Source organism: Parasteatoda tepidariorum, chromosome 4, assembly GCF_982258835.1.
Source record: "Parasteatoda tepidariorum strain Cologne lab strain chromosome 4, Ptep-v5.0, whole genome shotgun sequence".
Classification (NCBI taxonomy): Eukaryota; Metazoa; Arthropoda; class Arachnida; order Araneae; family Theridiidae; genus Parasteatoda; species Parasteatoda tepidariorum.
This window is the reverse complement of record NC_141758.1, coordinates 113,023,504-113,050,569: the sequence shown is the minus strand read 5'-3', so window position 1 is coordinate 113,050,569 and position 27,066 is coordinate 113,023,504. Positions and strand designations below refer to the sequence as shown.

General features: G+C 32.3%; 1 long non-coding RNA gene across 2 annotated transcripts; it reads right to left on the bottom strand.

Annotated features, from left to right (window-relative positions):
- Positions 1 to 3,759: 3,759 nt before the first annotated feature.
- LOC107442030 (uncharacterized) lies at positions 3,760 to 24,168 on the bottom strand. 2 transcript variants are annotated; one of them, XR_015433292.1, is made up of 6 exons: positions 24,056 to 24,168; positions 8,413 to 8,573; positions 7,940 to 8,337; positions 7,464 to 7,864; positions 4,496 to 7,388; positions 3,760 to 4,425 (listed from the first exon to the last, which is right to left on the bottom strand). It is a non-coding gene; the product is annotated as an uncharacterized LOC107442030 (long non-coding RNA). The 2 variants fall into 2 exon arrangements; XR_015433291.1 differs by lacking the exon at positions 24,056 to 24,168 and having other exon boundaries at positions 8,413 to 13,069.
- Between the last annotated feature and the right edge of the window lie 2,898 nt (positions 24,169 to 27,066).

Here is a 27,066-nt window from a genome sequence, read left to right as displayed (position 1 = left end):
ATTTAGTTTTGTTTTTATTTCTTTTATTTTATCGTTTTCCCCCGTATAATTAGATATGAAATATATTGCGTTTTTCAATCATTGGTTTTGTTTTATATCAGTTAAATTGGAGATTTTAATTATTTTCAGAAAATAAATACGTTAATTTTGTATTTGTATATTTGCAATACATTAATTTTGTATTTTAAACCTTTCTTTTCTAAACTTGCAAATCTTTTCATTCTTTAAAATGTTCCTTTTCTACCATTTAGTTTTAAATTTAGGAGAGCTTTTTTTTTTCTTCCTTATTTTAAAATGTGTTACACTTTTCCCTTGCAATTCGGGTCCGATAAAACATTGATTAACGACATTTTTTGGCCGATCCAGAAAACCGGGAAATTTAGACAGTGATGGTACATCCCGGATAATTGGTTCTCTACTGTACTTTAATTTTCAGGTCTTTGAATTAGCATGTATAAAAAAGGAAGCTATATGTTTTTAATATAATTAAAAAAAAAAGAATTTCCAAATAATTGATTTCACTTGCAAATGAGATTTTTTCATTATTAATATAATATTATAGATAGATAATTTGTCGTTTAGAAAATGCCATTAATAGAATTGTGTTGATATTAAAATGGCTTAGCCTTAAAGGTTGAGCAGCTCCAAAGAGCAGGGCACGTCGACCAGAGTTCTATTGAATCCAAATTGTGATTTGGATCTGAATAGTTGTATGATTGTAATTCTGTAGATTTTGTTTTTGGGATCGTAAAATCTATAGGTTTCCTAAAATAAAAATTTCCTCGGTGTAACATTAATTTTACGTCAAATTAATTCACTTAATCTGAGTTCATGTAGGCCTTGTAAGGTTAATAGGGCTCTCTTTTTATTCTAAAGGTAGCTATTTGTTTATTTAAACAACTTGTAATAACAATATCTCGTTTTAAAAAAAATGTGAGAAGTGTATTTATACATTCTTTCTTGCTTTTATTTAAAAGATAAAGAGAAAGAATGAGCAAGTTACATAGCTAAGCATTCACCACCACGAGGAAATTATTCGAACTTTGGATCGGGAAAAAAAGAGAAGATATACTAAAAAAATGGGAAGTGCTGAATTTAATTCCACTTCTGTAAAGAAAGAACAAGAAAATCTTCTAAGTATGAAGAAAAACTAAACCATATTCGTTATTTTTCATAAATATTGTAAGTTTCTAAATTTGTTTAATTATATGATTAAATGCTATATTGAATTTGCATAAATTGTAATAGTATAATTTTTTTTTTAATATGACCCCTATTATAGCAACCCTTCCATCATAAAAAAAACATGTCAGTTCCTTTGTGTGTTTTGTTTTTGAGTTAAAACGACAGAACCTAGCTGCTAATGTCATAGCTCGATTAATATTTGAAGAAAAATAAATCAAAATAGGTTGTAACCTCATTAGATTACTAAAAGTATAATCACAGCAAAAGAAAACCATTAACAAGAAATGATAAACTCACCATGTGAAAGCACTACTGGAAGTAGCAACCTAACTATCAAAAATGAAAAAAAATTAAATGGATAAGCACTTTAAAAACGCTACGCATCATGTTTAAGTTAAAATAATGCTCTATTACAGCCTAAAACTTAATTGAAATCAGTCACAGATTGGATAGAAATAGTATACATCAAGATATAGAGGGGATGATTTTATTATTCGATATTACATCATAAAAATCAATGTTTTCTTAAATATAATGTATTTAAAAATATCTTTTCATTATCGTTACAATGTGCCAATGCTAAAAAACCTTCAGATAAAAAATAATTGGAGTTGAATGATTTTCTTTTTAAGTAAATATTTACTAGATTATGTTTAGTTATATTTATATTAAGTAATATTTACTAGTTAAAGTTCATTTCATCGTTTTTTTTTCTATGTATTAAATATTTAAATTCCCATATCTATTCTCATTATTATTCTTTTCTAGTACTTCAGTATTATGAGTAAATCTATCTATATTATATAAAACGCTAATACGTACGTATGTATGTATCAATAAAACCGATGATATTTCTTTTCTCGCGTTGGCAACAGTTTTCTATTTTAATTGATAGGTTTCGACGCGCAAGAGCACGTAGTGAGCATCATATGGCTAATCTATATTACATAAAACGCTAATACATTTTAATTGATAGGCTTCGGCGTGCAAGAACACGTAGTGAGCATCATATGTCTAATCGGGAGAATTCTCACCGAATTAACAAAAAAATTCTCACAAAATTATCTTCATCGAAGCCGATGCTTTTCATCCGGCGTTCAGTACTATTTCATATTACTTTACAACACATGGTTTTAGTCCTCCGGTGGGAAAGACTTTAAAACAAAACTTAGTTTTTTTTTCTCAACAGCTGAAATTTAGAATAGTGTGATTAAGAAAAATATGCGAAATTTTTGCAATTTCTAATTAATATTGAAATGCACAGGTATAGAATTTTCTACAGTGAAAAGTTTTCGGAACTTCAGTGTTCAAAAAAAGTATACAAAATCTAGACGCTAAGAACGTATCCAATGAGCGAGCAAAGCGAGTATCGGATTGCGAAGCAATCCGAAATGAACTGCGAAAGCAGTTCCGGGGGTTGGCGAGCTCGAGGGGGCGAAGCCTCCTAGTAGTTTTCTATTTCTAAACTTATAAAATTTAATTCCTTTTTCCGCAATAAAATAGTATTAACAAAGTATGGTTATTGTTATTTTTTCTCCTTATTTCTGCAATTTATTTATCCGTGCTTGAAAAGAAAAATTCTAAAACAGCAAAGTTAATGCGTTATACATTTTTAATGAAAAAAAATTAAAATGGTGAAAAAAAAATCTCAAGTTAAGCATCACCAAAAAACGAATAAACATTTTCAAGAATCTAATTGTATGTGTCCTACATTATCGCCGCAGCCCAAGTGCTTAAACTTTCACTTATTGCAATTTAATTTAGCCACTTCAACGAATATCATTTCACTAAAGCTTTATGCAAAAGAAATTCTAATTCCTTTCCACTAAAAAAAATAGCGTCGCTAAATAGAACTTATCCTCGATCGCATTTCTAACAATTTAGTGAATTGTAATTAATTTTCAACTGGTATTCTTTACCTTGCGACCATAAAATTTGCCATTTTCTTGTATGCTGCAAATAAACCTTATTACCAATCAAAATTAGACTAATTTCAGACTAGCTATATTGCTTACATTTGAAACTAGGTCTCTGTATTTCATGCCAATGAAAATTACAATTTTGCCTTAAATGGCACTTTTAATTTAACTAAGTATAAAAAGTGTAAGCAGTACTCAAAATAAAGCCCAGAATATCTTTTTCTAATGATCAGATTTTTACTAAGTGCCAAACGTGGCGGTTCAAACGGGGAGCCTCAGAAACGAGAATTGGAGCTAACTATTCAGCTACAGAATTTGTCACAAATACTTAGTTATTAATTATTGCTAGCTAATGAAGTCATTCTTTTGAAAAATTAAGATTGTTACTCAGTTTGTGAAAATCCGGACACTGGAACAAAAAGTTACTCAATGTGATATAGTTTATTTTGTGCAATTGCATTGAAACAGATACCACAGAAACACTTTTCGCGCCGTTCACAAAATATGAAAAGCTAGTGTTTGAGTCTTAACATGGAAGACCTCCGAAATCTGGTTAATCTGAAAACAATCATATTATCGAAGTTTAACTATATACCCTTACTGGGTAACTTTAATACAACTTTTAATTCATCCTAGAAATTGACAACCAACGAAAAAGACAAAACCCAAATATCAGGAATAAGCTATTTATTTATGGCTAAGAGTAGAACAAGACACAGAATTGCATGTAACTATGCATTATGTAAAAGAAGTCTTACATAAATAACAAAATGTAACAACATCTACAATGCAAGCTTGAAAAATTCGAAAGGCGTTAATTGTCATTGCAGGGTTTAGAGTAGGAACCACGGAAGTCTGTTCTCGAAAACTTTCAACAAGTTTGCTTAGTGCAAAAAGAGATATCCAACTGAATTTAATTTATTGCTCAACCAGGGTTGGATGGCAGACTCATTTCTGGGTTTACGATTATGACTGTTCAGCTCCATAAGATCGCACACTTGAAACCAGAAGACGAGAGAACTCCTGAATCGAAATAGCCTTCATGGAGGATTTACGCTGCAACTAACCCGCATTTGCGTTACATGGAGAGGGAACCATGAAAACCTTCCACGGTTAGCTCGACGGTATGGGGATTTTAACCCACGAATCAGGATATTTTACGTAGATCACAAAATTCTGAGATTCTAACCACATCTTTGGGAATGAAATCATCTTCGAGGAACAGATCAGTCTCATCTCATTTGACAAACAAATGGCCCTTTCAATTTCATTTTTAATCTCGGCAACACTTGAATCTGGAGAATGGCGCAAAATTCATTCTCTGCTAAATTAAATTTATTATAAGTAAAAAGGTCTTGGAGGAACAATAGAAAAATAAAAGTTCATCTCACCTACTAGGCCAGCAAGTTAATTGAAAGTAGGCAGCAACTTATTTGAAAAGACCTTCAACTTTTCAGAGATTAGTCAGATGCTTTATTCGAAACAATTCATCTTTTGCAATTTCAGCTCCCCAAAGCGTCAACCAGCAGCATATCAAGAAGAAGATTCTGAAAAATACCAGAGACAGAAGCAGTACCGATGCACAAAAAAAGGCTGAATTAAGCATAATCTAATCCAATAATAAGGCAGATAAAACCTATATTCAAAACTAATATTGTTTGAGATAAATTAAATCATTGAACAATATTAGAATATCTGCAGTAATAAACGTATCACAGTAGATAAGTTAAATACAAGTTATAGTATAGTTAGTATATATTATATATTTGTAGCATACTAATAAGTAGTATATTAGTATATATATACAATATTAAATATGTATAATAAGAAGTACTTTTTATGTTATCAGAATATGAGAAAATGCTTCATTGGCTTACATATTATAAATTTTTATTTTGCGCTTTAATTTTATCCATATTTTAACTCTTTTATCAATTCCAAAAGATGTTGATTTTAACAAAAATCAAAAGAAAGCAAACAAAGATAGAAATCCAGTTGAGTTTTAATTTAGAAATGAAACGATCAGAAGTATAAATCTATATATAAAAATAATGGTAAACACTTTGAATACTCTTTAAATCGAACAAGTTTTAAATTTAACTCTATATTTTTGCAAAATTTTCCTATCTTGACATCGGTGTTTTCATCCGTTAAAAAATTACAAAATCTGGCTCATACCCACTCTACTAAATTTTAATTTCTTCCTCATGGAATTAAACTATTTCGGTGACTTAAAATAGGTTAACACTGAAAAGCAAAATTTTATTAATTTGACACATTGAAATTTTTGCTATACTATTCAAATACCATTTATAGTAATTCTAGGTCAACAAACACATCAGAACGAATGATTGATCAACTCTACAGATGTTTGTGGGCCAAGGACTTTAGAATCTTCAGAGACTACTCTTCCTCGCAAAGTTATTAGATTCTTTTAAATACTTTGAAATCCTCATTAATGTACTCAACCCACTTTATTCACTTGGCCTTCTTGTTCAGGTTAAAATTTATTTTAATATTCTGAACATTAAGGAGGATTTGTTCACTTGGCAGATGCATACCGCAAATTCTATACAGTTAAATGCAGTTGTTAATAACAGATTTATACAGCTTACGAAACTCATTGTACACATGTGCTTTCACGAATGGTTGCTTTACACTGCTTCCAGAATCTTCAAAACTATATTTTAAATTAATAATTTCTGTGTCAAAAAATTCTTAATCGTACAGATATATCGCACAGATTTAGAAATTAATATTAAGAAACCGATTAAAGGTTAATTCAAATTTAAAATAACATCGTTAACATTCTCACAATGCAACTATCACTTAACTAATCTAACACAAGAGAAACGCTTTTCCCCCTTAGAGAGAAAAATATTATGAAAGTCTAAATTGATAAATTACAAGCATTATAAACGTTCTTGTTCTAAGACTAAACGTTAGTGAAGAGCTCGGTGGTTTTTCAGGGCACGGACTTGCAAGCTTTAGTTACAGTCCAGGACCTTACTCTATCCTACCTCAGCCCTTCAGATTTTAATTTGATCGGGATAATAATTTAAATAATTTTAAAGCCAAATATATTTAGCTGTAAGCACCAGAGTTCTTCAGTGACTTAGGGTCACGGACATGTGAGCTAGCATCACTGTCCAGGACCACCCAGTTCTTTTGACACCCTGGTTCTTACTGCACCGTAGTCGAGAGAACGGAAAAGTTCCGAAAAGGCTGAACAAGTGTGAAGCTCGAAGAGGGAGAAGAACGGCCGTTTACTACTCCCAATTCGGATTTCACACTTGTTCAGTCATTTCCTCTGAAATTTTCCGTTTCATAACACGTTCATCTGTGTTTTACAACGACATCGCAACGTAATTGCGAAAAGTCAGGAGGTTTTAGTAAATATCAGACAAAAACGCAAGACACGAAAGTTTTAATTGTGAACGTTCACAGTGTTAACAATCCTTGATGCTCAAAAAGTTTAACATGCTCACATTAATTTTAAGGCTATGCACTATTTAATAAACCGATATAAGAAGGTTCTTCGACTATTTACTGTTATCAGTGTGACCCCACAAAAGTAAAAATAAAACAACGCATTGCTGCTGGAAATCGTTCCCTTAAAGGATTAACAATTTTTCTGTTATCGAATTGAATAAAAAAGAAAAACGGAAATGTTTCATAAAATCATCATTATACTTTTGTTATTGTGTGGCTCAGAAGCCTGGACTACGTAAAAACCAAATAGATTAGTCCTATTCGAGAGAAAAGCTTAGGATTCTGACGCACAATGAATATCAATCTTACATTAAGCCAAAGATTCAGTCAAATTTCCAGTTTAAATAGAAATGGCTTTGGATAAGATAAAAATAAAGGTTACAGTCTCACCTACTAGACCAGCAAGGAAACAAAAGATTTTTTGTGAAAAGAAGTCGTTCATATCTTTAATTAGTGCAGCCCTTCCTCGACTCGTCTGATTCTTTATTCCTATACAGTTTTAGCTTCCCAATAAGTGTCCATCATCAGGATATCAAGTAGACTGTCAAATCAATTCTGAAAAATACAAGACACAAAAGCAGTACCTATGCACAAAACAAAAGGACAAATTAAACAATATATACCAATAGGGTAGAATAAACGAGTATATTTAAAGCAGATAATATGGATCGTGTTTTCTACACTAGGGAGCGCAGCAAGCTCCCGACTGTCTATACTTCCGGGTTACTGCTTTTGGAGTGCTTTGAAGTCCTTTGGATCACAATGTGTTGATCAATACGATGTTTTGAGACTCTGAAAAATGAAAAGTGCATTAATTTAAAAGTTCTTAGAAGAACAAGGACTAGAAATGCTTATCGTCTCACTTACTAGGCCAGCAAGAAAGCGATTGAGCATTGCTTTGTGAGTAAAACAGTCATTTAATGTCTTCAAATTTTTCCGTTCATAGACTCGTCTGAGGCTTTATCTAAAAATTGATCCTGTACAGTTTTATCTCCTCGAAACGTGTTCATCAGCAGCATAGCAAGACAATTCTGAAAAATACAAGACACAAAAGCAGTACCTATGCACAAAACAAAAGGACAAATTAAACAATATATACCAATAGGGTAGAATAAACGAGTATATTTAAAGCAGATAATATGGATCGTGTTTTCTACACTAGGGAGCGCAGCAAGCTCCCGACTGTCTATACTTCCGGGTTACTGCTTTTGGAGTGCTTTGAAGTCCTTTGGATCACAATGTGTTGATCAATACGATGTTTTGAGACTCTGAAAAATGAAAAGTGCATTAATTTAAAAGTTCTTAGAAGAACAAGGACTAGAAATGCTTATCGTCTCACTTACTAGGCCAGCAAGAAAGCGATTGAGCATTGCTTTGTGAGTAAAACAGTCATTTAATGTCTTCAAATTTTTCCGTTCATAGACTCGTCTGAGGCTTTATCTAAAAATTGATCCTGTACAGTTTTATCTCCTCGAAACGTGTTCAGCAGCATAGCAAGACAATTCTGAAAAATACAAGACACAAAAGCAGTACCTATGCACAAAACAAAAGGACAAATTAAACAATATATACCAATAGGGTAGAATAAACGAGTATATTTGAAGCCGATAATATGGATCGTGTTTTCTACACAAGGGAGCGCAGCAAGCTCCCGACTGTCTATACTTCCGGGTTACTGCTTTTGGAGTGCTTTGAAGCCATTTGGATCACAATGTGTTGATCAATACCATGTTTTGAGACTCTGAAAAATGAAAAGTGCATTAATTTAAAAGTTCTTAGAAGAACAAGGACTAGAAATGCTTATCGTCTCACTTACTAGGCCAGCAAGAAAGCTCTTGAGCATTGCTTTGTGTGCAAAACAGTCATTTAATGTCTTCAAATTTTTCCGTTCATAGACTCGTCAGAGGCTTTATCTAAAAATTGATCCTGTACAGTTTTATCTCCTCGAAACGTGTTCAGCAGCATAGCAAGACTATTCTGAAAAATACAAGACACAAAAGCAGTACCTATGCACAAAACAAAAGGACAAATTAAACAATATAAACCAATAGAGTAGAATAAACGAGTAAATTTAATGCCGATATTATGGATCGCGTTTTCTACCCTAGGAAGCGCTGCAAGCTCTTGGCAGTATCAAAAAATTGATCCCGTACAGTTCTAGCTATCTGAAATTTCATCAGAAGCATATCAAGCAGTAAGAAAATTCTGAAAATTACATGAGAAAAAAACAGCATATGTGAACAAGTTTTGAAAATAAAATATTAAATTAGATTTAAAAGTTTAAATTTTATACCAGATCTAAATGCTTTCTATGTAAACAGTATTTATATTTTACTGTAATGCGTGAAAAATGGAGTTTTTAAATTTATTTTTCCTTTCGTAAAAAGTCGAAATTTTACATAAAATCTAATTAGATACATATTTAGTATAAATCTAGAAATTTAGGATTATTTATATTCATCACAGGCAAAAGTCTTCCAATATTATGCTAAAAATGTAAATATGACAAGTTTTAAAATAAACTACACATTATTACACTATGTTTTCATGCTTTATAAAATAACAAAAATGAATTAAGAGATTAAGTTCAGTAAAACACTAACAGAACTGAAAAATTTTGATGGCATATAATGGTTTAACATTAAGAATTCAACTTTTACAAAATTACTAACAAAAATTGAATGCATTCTTTTCATCAATTGAAAAGGGAAATAGTGAGTTCTAGCAAATGTAATTTACGGTAATCCTTGCAAACTAAAATGTCTCCCAAAACAAATCAGAAATGAACTGTTCCGGAAAAATTAATCAAAGTTTGTTTTGCTTCAACGTGAATCTATTGTAAAATTCTTTGACAGCTTTTTGTGAATCGAGTATTTACGAATTTCATTTTAGTTCTACTCTTCCTTCTTCTAAGTGGTTTGAAATCCTCATTAATGTAGTCAACACTTTATTCTCTAGGCCTGCCTCTTGTTCGGGTTCCAATTTCTTTAAAGGTAGGTACTTTATTTACGTAGCAATAGAGCTGCACAATGGCGACGAACTGGGGAAAATCCCTGATGATAATCAAAAGACATGCTATCGCAATTTTGATCCTCTGCAGTGGGGATGGCTCCCCTGCTTTTGGTAGACCAACTACCTGTACGTGAAGTCGAGAACTTTGCGGTAGAACAGCTTAAAGAGGACTGATACGGTGCACCCTCGATCCTTTTGCAGGTTGTTCAAAGTGAACACGTCTTCACGATCAGTCGAGTGCGGGGCCCAATTTGTTTAAAGACTCCGGATATTGAGAATTTGTCCATTCGGCAGATTTGTCCAGCAAATCGTATGCAATTTATCGTGGTTGTGAATACTCAGCTCTGTACAGCATGTACAGCTCACTGTATGCGTGATTTCATTTAATATTACGTCCAGAATCCGCACAACTATTTTTTTTTTTAGAAAAAAAAGCTAGTACATTTTCAGACAATTTTGATATAGCCCAAGATTTTGAACCCTATACAAGAACAGGTTATAGAAGTTTTTGGTAATTTTAATCTTCAATATTTATATTTTCTAACATTAAACTAAAAACATTTCGGTATTAAGAAAGTGTTGTCCGCACATAAAAATCTGAAGCCCTTAAAAGCTAATCTTAAGAGTCCGATTCAAGCCGAGCTCAAAATTGGAATATAATCATAATTAATATTTTCAAAATGTTACATCCTATCCGTTATCTAATCTCATCTAAGAACAATAAATATCCCTTTCGACCGGAAAACAGTGTGAACGTCGAAATTAATGAATTCCAAGAACCTATAAACGTTCTTTTTCTCTAAGATTAAACGTTAGTAATGGGCCGGGTGGTTTTTCAGGGCACGGATTGGCAACCTTTAGTTACAATCCAGGACCTTACTCTATCCTATCTCAGCCCTTTAGATTTTAATTTGAGCGGGATAATAATTTAGATAATTTTAAAGCCAAATATATTTAGCTGTAAGCACCAGAGTTCTTCAGTGACTTAGGGTCACGGACATGTGGGCTAGCATCACTGTCCAGGACCACCCAGTTCTTTTGACACCCTGGTTCTTACTGCACCGTAGTCGAAAGAACGGAAAAGTTCCGAAACGGCTGAACAAGTGTGAAGCTCGAAGAGGGAGAAGAACGGCCGTTTACCACTCCCAATTCGGATTTCACACTTGTTCAGACCACTCCATTGAATATTTCCGTTTCATAACACGTTCATCTGTGTTTTACAACGACATCGCCAAGTCAGGAGTTTTTAGAAAATATCAGACGAAAACGCAAGACACGAAAGTCTTAATTGTGAACGTTTATAGTGTTAAAAATCCTTAATGCTTAAAAAGTGAGTTGTGCAGGTTGTGAGTTGAGGACTTTTTTAATGGAACTAACTCGCATTTGAGTTAAGTCAAGAGGAACATCACGAAATCCTTCTACTGTTAGCCTGACGGCAAAGGCGCTCTAAACCACGATCCGTCTACCACTGAGAATATTTAACGTCAACACAGGGGTTGGTGTATGCCGGATACGGACAATTCGTATCGATCACCTCATTTGAATTGCATCCCCTGAGCCACCACAAGAATTTTTTTATCAAATGATTGAAAAACAGAAATCGTATTATATTAAAATATCATTAGACATGTGCTCGCATGTGGCTCAAAAACCTGGGCTCTGTGAAAATCAAAGTAAGCTAGTCATATTCAAGAGATAAGTTGGATTCTGTGCACATTAAGTAACAATCGTATATCTGATTTCTCCCTCAACATTTAGAGCAGTAAAATTCTCAACCTTTTTTTCGTCGCGGTACACTTTTAACTATTTCGAAATTTGACGGCACACAAAGAAAAAAAAGTTTATAATTTCTTACTTAAAAACTTATAAAATAGTCTATGATTATAATTTTGAATGTGAAATGAAATATGTACTACTCAAACAGTAGGTCTATGAAAGGATGAATTACAGGTTAACTTTTTTTTGTTGCTATTTATAGATTGTTAGCTTGTTTTTATAGTTATTAATTGTTAGTTTTTCTATATTATTTTCTGTGATTTCTTGTTAACTTGTTTTCTTCTAATTATTGTTAGCTTTTTTGTTAGTTATCCTGTTCATAACTATTAATTGCATAGTTTATTTCAATGGTTAGCATTTATTTCCTTTTTTGAGCTAATATTTAACTTGCTTTTGTTTATTTGTAATTTTAATAGTCATTAACTTTCCTAAATATTTGAATATTGGCAGAGACAGAACTATCGCCGATAAAGATGTTTACGCCTTTAAAGCGCGGAAAAGTATATTTACTTTAATTTGATCTGCTCACGCAATAAAAAAGTATTATAATTTTTTACTATAACATTTCTAAAATTTGGAGGCACACAAAAGTGCGGCTGCAAAAAAAAATTAAATATAGTTTGAGAATATCCAGAGTCTCATTTTAAACAGATTGAAACATGAACCAGACTCACGTGGGTTGGCTGCATTAATGGAAATTTCAAAACACTAGAAGTGAACAGCTGGGAAATCTTGGCGAGAAAGAGGACATCTATCAGACATCTAAAACACTTTAACGCATCACAGAGAGTTGCCGTAGATTGTTTAGAGTAGCTAATCTGAATAGTTATAACCCATTTAACGCCTCATAAAATCTCAACCCTTAAAGTGTATCTCAACACTAAAAGTTACTAAAAGAAGCACTTTGAATGTTCCGATATTCTACTTTTGATGTAAAATAGTTGACACCAACTTAGCTGTTAAGTAAATACTAAAACTTACGACAGTATGATAAGATGCACATTACTCAATAAACTTATCAACTTAAAATAATAGCATAGGAGGCAAACACACAATTTAAAAATTTACAATTTTAGAAATGAGGCCTGCATACAGATATGAATTCGAATTAAGCTTAACAGGAAGTTATATAATGAATAAAATTTACAGCTGTTCGAAAATTATAATTATCCTTATTATGTAACTGAAAACACACATTTTGAAACAGTGAATTTTTTTACTTAGAATTTCAGCAGCATGGAAGAAATTTAAGCTTTGTCCTACTTTAATGTAAGCAAACTACTAGCGGTATCCAAACTATGCAAAATAAAAGTTGTTAACGACAATTCTCAAATAGTGTATAAAGTGGTGTTAAAGCTAATCCATTGAGGTTTTCTATTGCAGATGTAAGATATTTAAAAAAATTAATGCAGACAATTATAAGATTCTAATTTGATTTTTATTTGAAAATTTCTACATATTTGTTCTTTGTACCATAGAACACAGATATTAACCAACATTTCTTGCAGAAAAGTAAACAATTTGTAAAAATAGCTTAAGCTGCATTACTTTAATTTACGATAATATTCACCTGATGTAATTGCATAAAATGAAAGAGCGGGTGCTGATTGATGTGTACTTTGTTAAGGTTAATCAGTACAAATAGAAATAATTTGAAGGAACTATTTGATTGGAACAGTTGAAAATTTTAAAAAATTTTCTACCATTTACCAGCTCTAGTACAGGAAAAGTCAGCTTTTTATTAGGCACAGTTGAAATTTGAGCACTCCAGGTGTTCGCAATGTGTTCTAAATTTCGATTAAACAAAATTTTAATTTGGTGAAAAAAATTGTCAAAAATTTGATAGTCCTGAAACCCTAGAAATTCTGTATTGTCAACAAGCACTGATTTAGTTAAGAACTCTAGCTTATGTAGAAATAGATTGAATAGATACACTGAAGATTAAATCGCTTTCGTGATTATAGGGCGATAAATTCTCCTTGCATAGGTCAAGAAACTATTTAGAATTACATTGTCATTGGCCACTGAGCCCTAGAGCTATCAATGCTCTAACTAGTCTGAGTTTTTAAATGCAGGATTCAATTGTCATGAATTCAAGCGTATTAATGTAGGTAACTGATTGCTAGATTCACAATGCGTAAAATAGAAAAAGGTTGACAATAACACTACTGAACAAGTACCAGTATGAAATATTTGTTTCGTGTTATTTTCTGCTTAATAGAAACTATCATTAATACACTAAACTGATTGCTAGATTCACAATACGTAAAATAGTAAAAGTTTGAGAATAACACTATTGAACAAGTACCAGTATGAAATATTTGTTTCGTGGTATTTTCTGCTTAATAGAAACTATCATTAATACACTAAACTGATTGCTAGATTCACAATACGTAAAATAGTAAAAGTTTGAGAATAACACTACTGAACAAGTACCAGTATGAAATATTTGTTTCGTGGTATTTTCTGCTTAATAGAAACTATCATTAATACACTAAACTGATTGCTAGATTCACAATACGTAAAGTAGTAAAAGTTTGAGAATAACACTATTGAACAAGTACCAGTATGAAATATTTGTTTCGTGGAATTTTCTGCTTAATAGAAACTATCATTAATACACTAAACTGATTGCTAGATTCACAATACGTAAAATAGAAAAAGGTTGACAATAACACTACTGAACAAGTACCAGTATGAAGTATTTGTTTCGTGGTATTTTCTGCTTAATAGAAATTATCATTAATTTGCTTAATAGAAAATATCACTAATGTACTAAGCTGATTGCTAGATTCACAATACGTAAAATAGAAAAAGTTTGACAATAACACTATTGAACAAGTACCAGTATGAATATTTTTTTCGTGGTATTTTCTGCTTAATAGAAACCATCATTAATACACTAAACTGATTGCTAGATTCACAATACGTAAAATAGAAAAAGGTTGACAATAACACTACTGAACAAGTACCAGTATGAAATATTTGTTTCGTGGTATTTTCTGCTTAATAGAAATTATCATTAATTTGCTTAATAGAAAATATCATTAATACACTAAACTGATTGCTAGATTCACAATACGTAAAATAGTAAAAGTTTGAGAATAACACTATTGAACAAGTACCAGTATGAAATATTTGTTTCGTGGAATTTTCTGATTAATAGAAACCATCATTAATACACTAAACTGATTGCTAGATTCACAATACGTAAAATAGTAAAAGTTTGAGAATAACACTATTGAACAAGTACCAGTATGAAATATTTGTTTCATGGTATTTTCCGATTAATAGAAACTATGATTAACTTGCCGTAAATTTAAAAATTTGCCAGCTACAGGTTCAACAAATCTAGATTTTTTAGTTATGTTCCTTTAATTATTCTACATTACATATTCTTATTTACATTAAGCAATCAATTATGTTCAACCATTATAAAATTAAAAGTAAATAATTTTAAAATTAAAATATGCAAATAAATGTTTCTCATATAAAACTAATTAAAGAATGATTCTCAGAGATGTCATCGTATAAACATGCTTTAGTTAAACTGGGATATGGCCGTAAGTGGCGTGCTGACCCACGAAGCAGTTTTAAGGCTTTGAGCGTCGTTAAGGTAAAAAATCACTAGTATTCTGGAGAGTTGACAAGTCTAGGCCAATCGGGTAGCAAAACCTGCCACCCAGAAGCAATTCTTGCCGTCCCTTACACCTAGAACCCAATCCTACACACTTACTGAAGCCCATCTCTAGGCTTGCAGTTCGAGAAGGGGGTTAGAGCAACATTAAAAATTAAAATGAGAAAATAAAACCAATTAACTTGGGATGTTAATTGCTAGAATTGAAATAGATTAAATGGGTTATTTAAAAAGGGATCTAATACTTAAGATGTTGCTATAACTAAACGAACCGACTTTAAAGCACTTAAGTTACAAAATGTAATTTAAATACTGAGTTATTTGATTATTTTCTTTTCTTGCCACAGCCTCCTGAGAATCCTGTGAGATAAAATACTTTTCTACAAAACGTTGAGTTCAGAAAAATATTCGTTTTCTCGCTGTACTTCAGACGAATTATATAGAAATGGCCCCGACTCCTTTTTTGTCATTCAAATCTGTTGCATAAAAATTTTATTCTTAGATACTTTGAAATTTTAAAACCGAATCATGAAGTCCTAAATACTAATTTGAATTAACAAATTTTGAATTATTTCTTAACTTTAAACAAGTTACAGCACTCTTTGAAATTTAATATCGTTAAAATTATTGTAGTCATCGAAATGAACGGCACTAAGCACTATGAACGTCCAAGTTGTGCAAACATTTAAAGCTATTTGGGTTTTTCAGGGCACGTACTTGCAACCTAATGTCACAGTCCAGGCCCTTACTATTGACCAACCAGCTCTTAATGTTTCACTAATGCAACGATGCTGCTATCTTTAGAATTCTAAGCATCACGAAAGCATATATTAATCATTTGTAAGCGCTAGGGTTCTTCAGAGACTTGGGGTCACGAACATGCGGTCTAGAATAGCAGTCCAGGTCCACCCTGTCATTAGAAGTAACTCTGGCCCTTACTCCACCGTTCTACACCAGCTTGAAAATTCAAGTCCCAAAAAGGATGGACGAGTTCGAAGCGGGAGCAGAACGGCCGTCTACCGCTACCCAATCGAGCTCGCCCAACCATTTCGGAACCTTATTTCAAGGCTGTTTACCCATGTTTTCAATAAACTTTAATTTCTTTAAATTTTTGGAAAATCTTTCAAACTGTTGAAATCTTATCTCAGAACGTTCATAGTGTATCATTTTTTTTTTTTGTTACTTTCGAAAACTGTTGTGGGAGAAACAACGTAACCCTAGAAGTCTATTCAAATTACGAAAATTATAGTAGTAGAAAGTAATAGCATTATTTTGATTAAAATTTATATTCTTAAATTATATGACCCTAACACATTGCAGATTAGTTTTAAACAAAAACTTCTCTTTAAGAGAAATCTTGTCTTGCATAAAAATTAAGCTTATGAAGCTGAAACAAAATCTGTTCTCTAAGCTAATTCGGATTTCATAGTATAGTAATAATCTTTAGAACAACTATGCTGTCAAAAAGTGCTTAAGCCTTCTAATATAATCTCTAGCTTAAATTTTAAAAAAAGCTTATGTTATTTACTTTTGAATTAAAGAAAGTTGGCTTAATGCTTTACCATATGAAAATTACTTTGTACTGTCTAAAACAAATTCGTACAAAAAATATGCTAACTTTGCTTTACTATCGAATTTAATAAAACAGTTTTTTAAAAAATCAATTTGGAGAGGTGAATAAACAATTCGTATTAAACTCTAATATTTATAAGAATTTAATGTATTTTAATGTTAAAATTAATTTTGAGCCACTTCTAGAAAATGTGGTTGTTTTCATAAATAACTTATAGTTAGGCAACGCATGATTTTTCTATATTGGGTTGATGCTTAAATTCCCGCGTTTTTTTTTTGTTTAATTTAAAAAATTTGCGTTGAGAATGAAATGTTTTGGCATAATTGTTTGTTATTCGAAAGAGAATTTTTCGCTCTATGAAATAGTGTATTTCACTTTTTTGCTGACTTTAATTTTGTTACTTTTTAGAGCATTTAATTGGAACGTCAAGTCGACAAAAACGAGCATTTCCGACAGCAATTTCTTTCTGCGTTTAATTAAGGAGCCAAAGCAGCTAGAGAGAGAGCAAGCACAGAGCTGCTCAAGTACTTTACATAGAGTTTTGTTCAACAATGACGTCGAATTACGGGCTTGGTTGGACGACTTTTTCGAGACGCTTTTGTGTGATTTCTACTGAAGAGGCATCAAAAAGTCGCGAAACGTTGTGAGGAAGTTGTAAACAGCAACGAGGAAAACATTGATTAAATTGTTTTTTTTTATGTCCAAAAAAAGTTATAAAATTTAGAAAAAAAATGCGAGAACTTGTGCATTAACCCAATATTATATCTTGCAAAATTTCATTTAAAATTACGTAAGCAAAAAAATAAAATTTAAACATTCACTGAGACTAAATATTTTTCCTTAATTTATTCTTAAAATGCAAAACAAATGTCTGTAACGCAAGTTCAGACAATTGTTTTGCAGACATTGAACGCAAGTTCAGGATTCATGCGATAAAGATATAAAGGAAAGCTCAAATCTACAGCCCCAACAGTGACCATTATTCTAAGGCAGTGTTTCCCAAAGTGTGGTACGCGTACCCCCAGGGGTGCGGGAGCAGTTTAGCGGGGGTACGTGTTCTCATGCGAAATATCTTACAACAAACGAAAATTTCAAAATTTTTTATTTAAAAACAAATCTAACCATGAAAATTTACAATTACGTATCTTTGTATTAGCTATTTTTTGATGAGTTAACAGTTAATAATGAATGGTGTCAACAGCCAGTTGCAATTTTTAACTTTCGTGCGATTTTTTTATCACAGCGAAAACAATATCACCCTTCTCACTGATGCAAATAACAGAAACTCTGAAATAAACTTAACAAAACTTTGTACCAAAGAAAAAGAAACATATTTTTAAAAAAATACATTCAGTTTTTTATCGGCGGTACAGAGCGTTGCGAAAAAATTAGAAAGGGTACACAAAATTCATAAGTTTGGAAAACACTGTTCTAAGGCCGTAATGGCCAAAGGATGGCAAAATCGTAAGGCTCACTATGCATTTAGATAAATTGTATAGAATTTCGTAACTTCAGAACCAATTATGGCACAATTTTGTCGACAAATATAATTATGGTAAATCTATATTCTTACCACATTACGAGTACCTTAGAATGATCACATTTAAACTGAAGCTTTGAGCCTAATTGACAAAGGTTAATAAGTTCTTAAGTGAAATTTATTAGCAACCTGAAATTTTTAAGTCGACAAAAAGGAATAGTTTGTCACCAATCCTAAATAGTTTAAAATCGAAGTTAATTGAAATAAAACGAATTTTTGCAATTACAAGCAAAATTAGTGGAGGAAAGATACTTATTTGCCTACGAAATTTGAAATAACTTAGTTTGGGAACGCATAATTTTTGCATATTATGTCAAAAAATTTAATTTAAAATAGAACGAGCGATTTACGAAGAAAAATTCACCGAAACATTTGTAGTTTTTCGTTATTGAATTTATCTTTATTCTTGAAATGTTTAACAAGTGCTACTAACAAAAATTAAAAAAATTAAATATCCTTATTCTCTAGAGTATAATACAGGGTGTTTACAAATTCCCGAACCCATTTTGATGTTTAATAACTCATAAAATAATGAAGATATAAACAAACTTATCGCATTTATTGATGGAATAACTCATTTTCAGGTTTGAATATTTTTGCTTTCGTAAATATCGTCCGCGCGCGTGGTTAATTTCAGAAAATTTCATTTTCCAGTCTAAATATCTGTACCTTTCTAAATATCGTCTACTTATTAATTGCATTTTTCTCTTTTGTTTTTGGCAACTATTGCAATGTTATGTTTACTTTTGATGTGTTCTATGTAGTACTTTTCTGTGATGTTTAATTCGAGCAGATATTAAGGAGAATGCATGCACCACAAGAGAAAGCACAGATTTTATGGTGGTTCATAGAAACGAAATAGATCGTGCAAGCACAGAGAAATTGCAGAAGAATTTACCAGAAAGATCCTCCATCTAAAAGCAGCATCTTGCGATGGAAAAATAATTTTCTAGAAACTGGAAGTATCGCAGATAAGAAAAGTTCCGGACGCCCCTGCACAAGTGATTTTGACGTTTAGCGTGTCAGACAGACATTTTTAGACAATCCTAGAAGATCTGTGAGATCAGCGGCAAGAGAATTGGATATGTCAATTTCGACGGTGCACAAGGTTAAGAAAAAATTAAGACTACATGCATACAAAGTTCAGATTGCTCAAGGTTTGGAAATTGACGATAGGCCTAGGAGGATGGCGTTTGCAACAGATAAAGTAGGAAGGATAGAAGATGCTGATTTTCTGAAGCGCATAATGTTCTCCGACGAAGCATCCTTTCATGTTTCTGGCATTGTTAATCGCCATAATGTGCGCATATGGGGATCTGAAAACCCCCATGAATACCATGAGACACAAAGGGATTCCCCAAAGGTTAATGTGTGGTGTGGACTAATGCACGACCGAGTCATTGGGCCTTTCTTACAGAAAAGACTGTCTCATCAGTCGTATACTTAGACATGCTGGAAAACTTCATATTTCCACAACTAGAAGAGCTTTAGCCACGTGTTTTTTTGCAACAAGATGGTGCACCACCTCATTCGGGTATCATCGTTCGTAGTTCCTTGAATGACCTTTTTCCAGGAAGATAGATTTGAGGAGACCCAATTCCTTGGCCACCCAAATCACCCGATGTAACCCCGCTGGACTTTTTTCTTTAGGGATTTATATAGGACAATGTTTACAGGAGGATCGTGTCAAACATTGATGACCTAAAAGCCAGAATTACAACCGCAATAGCCTCCGTGGATGCAGACATGCTTGCAGCTACCTGGCCTGAAATTGACTATCGACTTGATATTCTCCGTGCGACGAAGGGGGCTAACGTGGAAGTTCATTGACAAGGGTCATGAAACTTTTTGAGTCTATCAAACCATTTATGTTATTAATTTTAATCGATCTTTATTATTTTATGAGTCATTAAACATCAAAATGGGTCCGCGACTTTATAAACACCCTGTCAAACTGAAGTTAACTAAACTGATAACAGCCAACGCACTGTATGGAGCTGCCGTATATTTATAATATTTTTAGAATAGTAAAACCAATTTAACATTTGACACAGGGCCGTGCGGCAACTTCGTTCATTTCTAAATGGTAAACTATTATCTTACCTATTTATTCGTATGGCTACCTTCAGGTGCCTTCTAAAAATACCAATTGAAGTGCTTTATTTACATAAATGGGGATAATAGTAAAGTTTACGTTTGTCAAAGAGGAAGGGGGGACTATTTTCACTAACTAGTTCTTCATTTTGTCATTATTCCTCCAGCTTATTTCTAGTTTTCAAATAATTTATAAACTTTTACTTATCGGTTCATGTTTAATACCAATTCTTTACAATAAGACATTCTTTTCAAATTCCAGTTTAAAAAAGTGGTTCTAACAATTAATTTTATGTAAAATGCTAAATTAATTTTTTTTAAATTAATCTCAATCCCAGAATGATTTTAGCAACATGAGAAAAAAAAGGCCATATAAAAGGTTATAGTATAAAAACCCGATCTCAGTAATGAAAAGGAAATTAAAAAACTGAACAAAAATCAAAATCTCTAAAATCTCGCTTTAATTGTTTTCCATGCATTAACCTTTTCCCCTTACAGCAAGCCTAGACAGACGGGCTTAGTGGATCTGTATGGTTGTAGGATTGGGCACTAGGTGCGCTGGACCGCACACGCGTCTTCTGGTCGTCTGCTGTGCGGTTTCCGTGCCAGAGGGACTTATGCCTTTCGGACCTCCAGTCCAGTTTTACGCAGTGGCCCCGAAAAGCCGCAGACCCGCTTCGTGGGCCGGTTACACTCCAGGAAAGACTCGCGCTTTAGGCACCGCTTGGCGCGGTCAAGAATAAACGCTTCGAAAACCTTAAATATGGTAATCCTACCTATTAATGCGTCAGACCTTATCTTACAGCCGCGTGCAACCCTGTTTTGTTGATCTAGGAAGTTTTGGTCGAGGGCAAAAAATTTAGAGAGAAAAGTTTGGTGGGCCAAGTAAAAACATCTAAAATTAAAAAAAAAAAATTCATACAAGCTTTAATTTAAATATTTAATGAAATGAATTAAATTGCGATTTCATTTTTAAAAGATCCTAATATTGAGGTCCCAAGTGAGATGTATTTATTTTGAGGCACAAGGCCAAATGTTTGTCTGTTAGTCTACTTCTGAAATGATTTTTACTAAGGTTCATAGTTGAAAACACTTGTTCACATATATAAAATGAAGCAAACATAGCACTCACTTTCTGGGCATGAAATATTAAATTTGGAAAACTAGCTTTTGGAAATGACTTGTAAAACTCATAATTTGGCATATATAGAAACAACTGCTTCAGATGGCGCCAATCTACGGCTACTCTATAAAAAAACTTCTGCTTTCGAAGTTTTAACAATTGAAGCTTTTTGAGCTAACTAATTTAATCAATTTATGTTTTGTGGAACAAAAATAGAGAAAATAAAAGGTCATCAGTACTTTGTTAAAATAGAAATAACAAAAATAACTTTAAACAAAGGAGACAAGAAAATGAATTGGCAAGTTAAAATTGTAGCCGCGGACCGAATAAAACATTCTAGCTGGCCACAGTTTGCCCTTCCCTCGTCTAAGAGGTACATGGTTGATGTTGATTGCGATGCTATTTTATTTGAATTAACATATTTTCCTGTCCGAAAAACAGAAATTTAATCGAACTTAAAATTTATCACAATGTCGCTGAATTTTCTAGAAACTGTCAATTTTTTTAGGATCGCAATGAATTTTTTATTTTGAAAAATGCAGAGCTGTTTATTGTGAAAGATGTATTAAACAGATATTTTTCTTTAATATCTGTATATGACTTCATAATGCTAAAACAGTTTTCTAATACTAAAACAGATTTCTTAATAGCTATCAAGTTTAATGAAGTGATTAAATTTCCAACGTATTTAATACCTCATTATGAAATAAGAGAACATGAGAGAGCACCGACTGTGAAAAATTTGCGAGTTTCTTAAAAGAAAAATTTAAAATATATAGTTTCCTCCAATGTTTTATGTAAAAAAGCAGAGTAGAACTCATATTTTACATATTTATACAAAGAAATGTCAGAACATTTCTATCATATCTTATCGATGCAATTAAATGGACAAATTACATATTAATCATAATCAATAAATACGAAGGTCATATTGTATTCACAATTTTCAATTCATTACTAAATACTTTTAAGTATGAATGTTCTAAATAACTTTCAGATAAGGTGAACAGATTTCAAAATAAATATGCTTAGTATAAATTTTATTATTGCATACTATTAGTCAATTAACTTTATGAAGTAGACCCAAGAATTCAATAACTGCTGCATTTTTTCACTAATTACTGAATTTTTATTCTCAAATTACAGAATAATTATAAACAATATAATAAATTGGTAAACGTGGTTGGTTTATTACTGAACAAATGTTCGACTTTATTTCAGTTTCTTCCATTTCTGAAGGAAATACCAGGTAATTTTCAACTATTTTATTAGTTGGTTTAAATTTGGTATTCATTTTAGTGGATTTTATTATGAAAATATCTTTAAAACAAAAAATTAAACCAAAAAAGTATTCAATTTTCATTCAAAAGTATTCAATTAAGAAAACAGGTTTTGAAATCCGAAAATGTCAAATTCTCAAATAAAGCAACAAATATAACATTTATTAGATATTTTTAATATTTTAGAATATACATGATGCATCACTAGATAGCTATAAAACACAGGAGAATTGTTAAACTGCAATGTTTAAATCAATACGAATATTCAAAAATTCACAATTTCTTTCTTAAAGCGATTTTCTACAGAATATTTAATTATTTTAATAAGCTTTTACACAATATTAAAATTAACATTGAACTAAATTATCTATACATATATACTTTGTAAATTTTTGATAATTGACGCAAATTGTATATAAATATTTGCACTTCGAATGTTCATTATCAACAAAGTCTAAGCTGGCTACTCAAAATATTTGGAAAGAATTAATAACAGTTTGCAAAACCTGCAAGATTAGTTTATGTATTGTTATTGACACTTCACACAGAAGAAAGCTAAGCCTGCAGCCAAATTATACTATATTAAGACATTTGGCTAATCCATGGCTTAAATCATATTAATTATACCAAAAGAATAATATGACCTCAATATATCACAATCGAACACTATGTATAAAAAATTGTGGGAAGTAATTCTGTATTTTTTCATTCGCAATTTTGCAGCACCAACATAATGCTTTTTAAAATTTTGAGTTATAAATGCTATTTTAATAAGTAATTGTAAATACAAATGAGAGATTAAGACTTAATGAGAGATGAGAAATTTATTTTCTTGAGAAAAATCTGGAATAAGATTAAGCAAACTAAAACATAAATCGAAACTCTGGGAAAATTTTACACTTAGTTTGCATCTTGCATATGCATGTTTATCTTGACAACCAATATAAAAATAAACGAAAATAAAACTTTGAGGTTTTATTTTAAAACAAAGACAAGTAGATAAAATTTGCTATTATTCCTTTCCTTCCGACAAGAACTAATATTATAAACATAGTAATTTAAAAAACAAGCTTCTATTATACAAAAGTTCTATACAAAGTTTTTGTCAACACAAATTTATCAACTCATGTCATCTACTTTAATATTTTAGTAACATCAAAGCAATCTGGAGGTTATAAACAGGTTATTTATATCTAGAGTTTTTAATTGCTTTGCTTTTTAATAACAAAAACAATACAAATTTCTTTTAATTAAACCCTAATTTTGCATTTTTATTTGTTCAGAAGTCGTAAGGTAGCAAGACTAAAGTGAAATGACATTTTAAAAGAAGTATTCAACTGTATTGATTTGGATGTTCGAAAGCTTTAATTAAACAATCATATACACTACTAAATAACCAAGAGTATAAAAGAAAACAAACTTACAAGAGAAATAAACTACGACGAAGCGAAAACGCCCATCCAAAGTTTGATCATAAACCTAGAAACACAACACACTTTTCCGTACACTCAAAAGATACAGTGTTTTGTACAGAAAGAAAAGAAACACAAAATGAATCGCTTTTATAGAACGACTACTTCACGTGAGAACGCTTCCGTCCACTGTTTTTTTTTCTTCTTTACTTTCAAATTTGCGGAGATGCTAAGAGGCCTCCCTGGCCGAGCGGTACCGCCTGTCAAACGCAGTGTGAAGCGTTGAGGTAGCTGGTTCGAATCCCTTCATAACCCTGGATGTATTCGTCGTGACGTCCTTCTCTAAATTGTTCTATCTGTCCTTCAACTTGACAAAGGTTTACAGGCTTAAATTGAGCAAATAAGCCTGCGAATGTATGCAAGTTCAATAAAGCAATAATAAAGAGATGCTAAATTAGCCTGCGAGGAGTATCAACCTACCACGAAATGATCAGAAGCGTTGAGGTACAGAGTTTAAATCCCAACACACCCATGGGCTTATTGGTTTTACATAAATTTGCAGGCCTGTGTGCTCAATTTAGGCTTCTAAACTTTTGTCAACTGGAAGAGCTGATAGCACAATACTCAGAGGGACAGCGCGAAGATACATCCAGGGTAACAGCGGGATTCGAACCCGCTACCTCAACGCATTTAACAGCGTTTGGTGGATGAAACTGCTCAGCCAGTTTGGCATCCACCTTTGGGTATATCGTTGTGCTGTCCCTTTATCGTTTGTGGTATCTGTTCTCCTATTTGAGGTGAGTCTTTGCATATAGCACTCAAACCTGCATATACTTTTGAATAAGTAAATAAAATAAATTTAAGTTGTGAGAAGTAGTAAGGCCTATAAGACCTTTTGCTATAATTTTGAATTGTGGAGTGAGGTATAGTGTAAATTATAATTTTAAGGAGGAAGGAAGTTTTATAGGGGGAAGTTTCCGTAACCATGGTAACAGGAGAGGAAAATCATGTGATTTTGAGACGCATATTATCAAAGAATATAGCATGTTCCTATTAACAGATTAAATTACAGAAAATTAAAAAAAAGTACATAAATACGTTGACATGCTGCAAAATTTTAAGATGTGTTAAGGTCTTCCATTAACACCCGAAATCTGGTACTTGTTTCGCATAATATGCTTCATTCAGAAATTTAAAGTATTTAGAATAATGCAAAAATAAATATACATTTTAGCTGATTTCTAGATGCTTCAATTAACATTTTTCTGGGTAAAAACTAACAGTTAATTAAAAATGAAGTAAAGCTATCAAAATATAATATAAGCTACTTGCCGAAACATTTAGTTTTTGTCTCTTTTTCTCACACAAAAATATCAATCTAAAATTCTTCGCACTACAACTATTGGCGACGATCTGGAAAACATCCCTGAGGATGATCCGAGAACATGCCATCGTAATTTTGATCCTCCGCTGAGGGGATGGCTCCCCCGCTTCGGTAGCCCGAAGACTTGCACACGAAGTCGAGCGAGCACTTTACGATGGAACAGTTTAACGAGGACCCATACCGCACACCCTCGGTCCCTTCGCAGACTGATCCAAGTGTTCACCCACCTGCACACTGACCGCAGACAGTGATGCTTGACTTCGGTGATCTGCTGTAAATGCACACAGGGGCAAAATATATTTTCTATTAGTGCAGATTTATATCTTGCTTTATCTTGTAAATACAAATGGGCGATTCTCAAATGATTCGCAGCAAATTTGATATACGTTTGTTCGAGAACGCGGTGCATCGTTCGACACTTTCTGACTTATACCTCCCTCAAACCACCAGTTTGTGGAATATTATCCACTGTAAAGAAGGTTTAAGTAAATATATTTTTCCGACTTTCAGCTTTATTTAATCAAAAAAGAGTTTCATACGTAATTAATAGCAGGTTGTTTTTTAATTATTTAACTGTCTCATTCTCTAAGTTCTATTAGAATAAATATAATTAATATGGATCATTTCATTTTGTGATGTGTTACATTATCGAAAAATAAGCATTCTTAAAAATACAAAACGCTTTCGCTTGTTGATATTAACGCTTTTAAAACTCATCTTATTAACTAAAACTATATCAAGTTACTATTGATTTTTAAAAAAAACCTGAATAAAAGATAAATTAAATTTATGTACTAAATGCCGATTCATCAGAACATTTTGATAGTGATAAATCTTGACTGGCATCGTTTTAATAATACTAAATAAATTTCATTTTTCTTCAGCGGAGTCTCTAGAAGATTTCTTTAGGATTTTTCCTTCGGAGGATTTCCTATGAATCAAATTACTTTATATCTGATAATGTAAAGACACCGAAAAAGAAAACAAACGGTTTACAAAACATTCCAGTCTGTAAAATACTATTATTATTCTTTGTAATTTAAATATATGCGGCTCTAGTTCATACGATTTCTCTTCTCCCCACACTTTCCCCTTTGCGTTATCATGGTAACCGCAAATCTTACTTTACTTACTTTTCTTAATCTTACTTTAGGGCAGTGGTTTTCAATAGAGTCGGGATAGCCAGTTTGGTAGGACACTGGGTGCATGTTCAAGAGGTCGTGGGTTCGGCCACCGTGTGGTAAATGGTGACTGATGCGCGTTAAATCTGTCGAGTCTCAAAGTCCTCCATGTTCCCATAACAAATCAATACCTCTGGAAGTCTAGGAATTTCCTTGTCTTCTGAATTGGTTCAAAATGAAAAGGCAACGGAATTAAACATTAGCAGTCGTAAATCCAAAATTGGGTCGGCTGTTCAACGGCGGATATAAAATGAAATAAAAAGTAGTTTTCAATAAGAATTTGGAATGCACTGGCATAAAATTTAGGATGCTTAATGCACTTACATAAAACTAAAAAAAAAGTACATAAAAAAGTTGACATGCTGCAAAATTTTAAGATGTTTTAAATTCTTTCATTAACCACCGAAAGCAGGTACTTGTTTCGCCTAACACGCCTTATACAGAAATGTAAAGCATTT